Here is a 6774-nt window from a genome sequence, read left to right as displayed (position 1 = left end):
GTGAGACGTTGTAATTTCTAGAAGTCAGTATCATATTTTATACACGAGTGAATTATATGTTAAACATATTGTATATATTTCCTAAAGTAAAATATTCATTATTTCAGCAGAAGACTCTCTTGCGGTTCTTTTTATTTCTCATGCAATATTGAGAAACGCTTCCAATTATGTATGCGTATATATGCATGCGAAAGAAGCACAAGTTTATTTCGTGGTCTTTTGTACTAAACATAAGGAATCGCTAATATAGCGGCATGACGCAAATCCACCTTTAACTCGAGAATAGTTACTTTTGGAGTGACGTTTACACTCCAGCGTCAAAAAAATAAATTGTCACAATAGTTCTTTTTTACTAATCGAGACGAGAATCTACACTTACCTGTCATTTAAAGGTTTTGAGACTCAATCTGCATAATAGAAAGAGTTTATGACATGCATATTTATAGTAGCAACATATTGAAATTTGCTATAGAATTCACTATATATAGGTAATCGTTTACGTTTTAAAAATTAATAAAGTATGGTAAGAATTTATATTACAAATTCGAAATAATAATATAAGTTTGAATGAGGTTATAAATACCTATATAATATATGTAATATGCATATATTTGCATTGCAATATCTCCGCTCGTAGAACACGTAGCGGAAAAATAAAAACACTCTTTTTTATAAATCGACCCCAAGCTATCGATCAAGCCTATAACTTAGAACTTGATCCATTCACTCGTTATTGAGATCTCAACATCTCGAGTACTCGCAACTCGTCGCGTCGCGTAAAAGAGTCACGGTGCGGTCTCGCTTCGCGTGTACTTGGCGCGAGACACTGGCCGTGTCTCTTGATAAGACATTATTAGAAATAATTTATTTAATAAAAAATAGTTAACATATTTTAGCTGGTAACATATTTGCATTTTACTGATAATAAGATAAAAACTGGAAATCTTCACGATAAAGTAAAAAAAAAAAAAAAACACTACGAGTTTGCATGCCGACATTAATCAGCCAACCTGAAGTAGCGAGAGGGTGGAAATGTTAGGGGTTTGGATGAAAGAAGCTGAAGATCGTAGAGAGTAGAAATGAAAGAGGAGAAAGATGAGTAGTGAATAAAGGGAGCTTTCCAGCAAACGACACAAGTCGACACAAGTGTCGTTTTGTCTTTGTTACACATAGCCAAAAAAGAAAGATAGGATGACGTTTGTGTCGACTTGTATCGCTTGCCGGAAAGCTCCTAAAGTCTAGAAATTCGAGAGTCCGATGGCTCATTTGAAAAAGAAAGCAAAAATAATGAGACTTACTACTTGTTGAATTTGACATGATTCACTGAACTCCGAGCCTTGTGGATTCGCAAAAGGTTAAGATTCTCAATTAGTTGGCACTTGGTGATGATAAGTGACGTCGCGCACAGAGTTTAACTTTGAACTCAGTTCGAAATTAGATTGCGATACAGCAACTCGAAGCTCACCATCAGTAAAATAACAGAGAAGAAACAAGACTAATAGTAGCGGTAGCGATTATACATATAGTCACGATGTCGCGATGTGTTTATATAAGGTAGAAGTAGGATTTCATCGTGGGTTATAGTAGGTTCTCGGTTCTGAAGTTTTATAATTGAGAGGATTTTTTTGTTATCCGTGACATTTGAACTTCAATCATTTATTAATAAACTCGGCATAAATATATTGCTTCTCGTATTTTATGTCAGTTCTTAATTTTCACTTATTTATTGGCAAATATGTACATTAAGGTATACTCGACAAAAAAAATTTTTTTTTAATTTTTTTTTGCGGCATTTCCCAAAATGTTTACAATTCACAAAAAAATAATTTCTGCCAAAGTTCAGCTTGATCGGATAACGGAAACCCGTGCCCCCGGCTCTTTAAACATTTGAATTCCCTTGTATTAAACTGTTTACACAATTAACCTTAATTTTTAAAGTGTATTTTCCACAAAAATCGGCCTAGAGGACTTTTCTTTTTTATTTTACATGTATGCCTTGCTTTTCTGCACTGTTTGAGACCTTATACGTCTTATTTAAACAATTAGGTGAATTATTAATAACTAAAAATAAAAGTAAATAGTTATTGCATTTATTGTATTCCCCGCCTATTTGTTTCCTGTATATACACACATATCAGCAAATTACTACAAAACTTTGACCAAGACGTTTGGCCGTTCGGTAGAATTGATTAGTCAATCCCAGGATTGTCCGCGTTTCGGGCTTTGACCATAACATATATGTAACATAAATTATAGTGTTTTAACACTGCAGTGGCAGTGAATATTGAAATGCACGATATAACGACAAAACAATAAAAACTTTTGGTAAGATTTGCGTTTTTTAATTACAGTTTAGATTCCTATAAAAATATAAATATTAATATAAAACAAATAATTAGAAAAATTATTAGATTATATGTTTAATATAAAAAAGCCTGCTGTATATATAGAGACTAGTTTAGAGTTTGAATATGGATTATTAAACTTAATATATTGATTAATAAAAGGAATAAGATACCGCTCGATAATATTAAAGCTAAAACGTAGGATTACGGTCAATTTTCAAGCAAAAATTAATGTCGATATACAATTTTGATATACAATAAAATTTATTACAAAAATAAAGTTAAATAAGGCTGACGTTTCGGCTTACTTAGCCATCTTCAAAATAATTAATTCGAATTTAAAAAATATATAAACCTAAAAATTTATAGCCTAGGTCTCTAGGTTCCTAATTAATCACAGGTAGCAAGATGACGTCTCTAGACGTCAATTAAACGTTATTAATGACAATAGATAGCGATAGTCTGCAAATTTATGTAAAATAATGCAATAGATTCCCACAAATCATTAACTATATAGTAACTTAGGTTTATATATTTTTTAAATTCAAATTAATTGCGCTGAAGATGGCTAACAATAAGTAAACCAAAACGTCAACCTTATTTAACTTTATTTTTGTAATAAATTTTATTGTTTATCAACATTGTACATCAACATTGATTTTTGCTCGAAAATTGGCCATTTAATCCTACTTAATATTAATTATTAAATAATTTATAAATTTAAAGTAAAATATTTTATTTTAGTATTACAAAGTAGTAACAAAAAACTAATGAATCGTTACTTTCTTAACGATAACGATAACGCGTCACTTCTTAAAATTAGTAACGGTAATGCGTTACTTGTATGAAGTAACGTTTCCAACTTTGCTAATATCCGCAGATGCGAGTAACAGCATTAATGTTGGTTTAGAAAGAACGCGAGAAGATTGCCCCGCGACCGCTCAAGACTTCTGCAGCGTTTCGTTTATGGCGCGGTCCTAAAGGGCTAAAGGGGCAAATTTCCTTTTCAATTGAGTCTTGTTGAGTAACCGCAGGTATGAACGTATGAGTGCATGAGACTGATATTTGTTTAGGTAAGTATCCAGGATTTCTTTAAAGATCTTTGACATTATGACAATCCCGAACTTATTGCCGCGGGCCTAGCAAATTAAGCAAATAAACTTTCCTATCTTGTCTGTTTAAATTTTGCCATCCGGAAGATTTCTTACGATCTTTCACGGTTTCATCACATTTATGTAAAGTAAACATGTAGAAAAGTAAACGGAATAATATGTCGAGATGATGGCCCGCTCGCCGATCAATAATCGTTGGTCCACGGTTTTTTTTCTTTTTTTTTCTTATCCGAAAGATAATTCTGTTAAGTTTCCCCGGGAAGAAAGGAAACGTAGAGTTTAACATGGACGTAACAGAATCTTAGGAACAAATAGCGCGCGTTTGTGGCTCGGTCGCAATCGAACATGCGAAAAGGATCGATGATTTCGACGCATTTCGTTCCTGATACCGACTTAGTTTAACACGTACGATTTTCACTTTTCGCACGTATTTACATGGCGGCGGGAAATTATATACAGGTCGCGGCATAAATAAATAGTAGCATTTACTACGAATGACCGCTCGTAAAGAAACTTTCATCACGGCTCCGCGTATACCTTTTCAGCGGGAAAGGGAAAGCAAAGAGAGAGAAAGAGAGAGAGAGAAAGATGCAGTTACGAAAGGAAGTCTGTCGTGTGTTTGAATATCTTTAATACGATCCCGTCTGTGAGCAGTACCTAAGTATAAACAATGCAGGGGGAGGGAGGAAAGAAAAAGATAAGAGAGTGAGAGAAAAAGAGAGAAGAAAAGAAAGAGAAGGAGATATTGGTTCTGCGTTATGCGGTGACATAACTTGAGGAAAGCCTTCAACTCGTGGCACTATTTCTCGCGCTCGGCGAAATTCAATATGTTATTCCGGGTGCTCGCCCGTTACAATATTTGGAACACGTTTCTCGCGATCTCCCTCTTTCTCACGTGCGCAAATTGGAGCATGCGGTTCCAAAGAACCTGTTGGGATTTGTTCCATTGATTACACTCTGTTCAACAAGAAAATGCACGAGAACGAGAATAATCGTTTCGCATAATTTTTTCGATCCTAAATACGATCCCCATTCCCAAATTGTATATCACAGTTTTGAGAAATAGTTAAAGTTATAAAAACGACTATTTTTTAATTAATCTTGGCATATTATAACTATACAGTATGTGACGTGTTGGAGTTTAATTGCAATCAAAATTAAGTATGTCATTAGGACTCTACGCTATAAGATGAGAGATGTGCGAATCAAGTATTTTAGATGTCGACTTTAATCGAATCAAATTTCATTTCTATTTTTGAATTTAAATCGAATTAAATTGATAAAATTTCATCGAAATCGAATAAAATCAAATCGAATCGAAAATCATTGAAATATAATTTTTAACAATATAACCAATATAAGATTTAACAATATAATTATTATTAGATTGAATTTTAACATGCAGATAACAAGAGAATATTTTGACGAGCAAAAATCATATTGATTTTATAAAATATAAATTCTTTTTAAAACAAAAAACATATTTAAATATTAATATAAAACTAATAAAATGCTTTATTTAATGTCGCGGTGACTAAAACAATTAGACATCACAGACAAATTATTATTATTAAGTACTCTACTATCGTATCCAATAACATTATCTAATTGCATATATAGAAATTAAAATAAAATAATATATAAATAATATAGTTTATTTTATTATCAATACCTAACTTATAGCTTACTATTTTTTACGTATATTCAAATTTCTGCTTGCAAATTGATAGGGTCACAGGGTATATAAAAAATTAGAAATAAACTTTTTATGGTCAGCTCTGCTTACAATTAATCGTTCAGTGAGTGGTTGTAATTATACTGAATGCACTCTCTAAATAGACCTATTAACATGACTGACTTACTTATTAACATGACATGATTTACTTATTAACAAGAAATATGATTTTATAAAATTAACAATATATATGATTCGTATTCGAACCATCTGGATTCGAATTTTTCAAATAGTTCAGATTCGAATCATAGAAATTTGAATTCGAATCGAATCGAATGTCACCCGATTCGATTCGATTCGTTTCATGTTCGAACAGTTCACACATCTTTAGGTTTAGCCCTTCAAAGAAAGCTGTGTCGATTAAAAGAATATTTATGATTGATATAGGATCCGTTGCGTGAATATTGTCCTTACATATGCCATTAAGGATCTACCAAATATGGTTCAATTATATTATTCAAATTTAAGGAGTTTTTAGGTCATTGAATACTAATCTGATGTAAAAATTGTCAAATTAAAAATGACGAAACCAAAATTCAAAAAAATGTTTAAATTTTTGGAATAGGTAATTCACATATAAAAGTTTTTCATAAAATTTAAGTTAAATTTACCAACTTTGACATCAGATTTTAACGATCTGAAACACCTTCATGTTTGAATAACATAATTTAAAATTTTGTTATAGATTCTTGATAGCTTATATACAATAAGTCACAATAGACTCTGTACAAATTAACTACAAATATCTAAGTCAAAATACGTTAAAATTCTTTTTGCAGTTTTATAATTGTAAATTTCTGAAAATTATGACGTAATAGAAGAATTTGGTGAAAACTGAATTGTATTCAGAGTATAAAAAATTACGAAAAAAAATTATTCTTATTCTCGTACTTGAAAAAAAGTAATTTTTTGTTGAACATCAAGGTTATCAATATTTGCTGCAATATTTATCGAAAATTCTTGGCAAAAGTGTCGAAAGTTCCTGTTTTTCTTATTCTCCAAAACGCATATCATGGCCAAAATCATAAAAATAAATTGGGTCAAGTGCGCGTGAGAGTCACCTTGACACAAAGGGCCTCTAAGCCTTTTCATGCGATAACACTTTACCGTGATACGCGAGATAGTACGATATTGACCTGCTTTTGGGTCCAAAAACCGTCAGGAAACGCCTTTTTCTTCTTTCTCTCGCGCATAAAGAGAGACTGTACCATAGCATAACTCTGTATCTTTCGTAATCTCGTGCCATGAGAGAGAATGCGCGCAACGTGGAACAGGTCGAAAAGTACAAGAATGAAAGCGAGATCAGCCGCGAGATTCATCCTCTTGTTCTTCGTCGCGCCGGACAACGTCGGAGAATCCGCGCAGCTGCCGCTCGCTGGAGCGTTGATATCACGACCTCGCTCGCGGGCTGCAATAATTAAACTGGATCGACAAACCGGCGCTAGTCGGTCTTTTTTTTTTTAATCCTTTTCGAGGACGCACTTGGAAATAAACGACATCCTGTTTGTAAGGCTGTACAGCCGAGAATGCCGAGATGCGCGCGATATTCGCATACGTGCGCGTTGCGCAAGATTGTCGGGTC

This window comes from Temnothorax longispinosus, chromosome 4 (genome assembly GCF_030848805.1).
Source record: "Temnothorax longispinosus isolate EJ_2023e chromosome 4, Tlon_JGU_v1, whole genome shotgun sequence".
In the NCBI taxonomy this organism is placed as follows: Eukaryota; Metazoa; Arthropoda; class Insecta; order Hymenoptera; family Formicidae; genus Temnothorax; species Temnothorax longispinosus.
The sequence above is the reverse complement of the archived record's forward strand: the minus strand, read 5'-3'. Positions refer to the sequence as shown.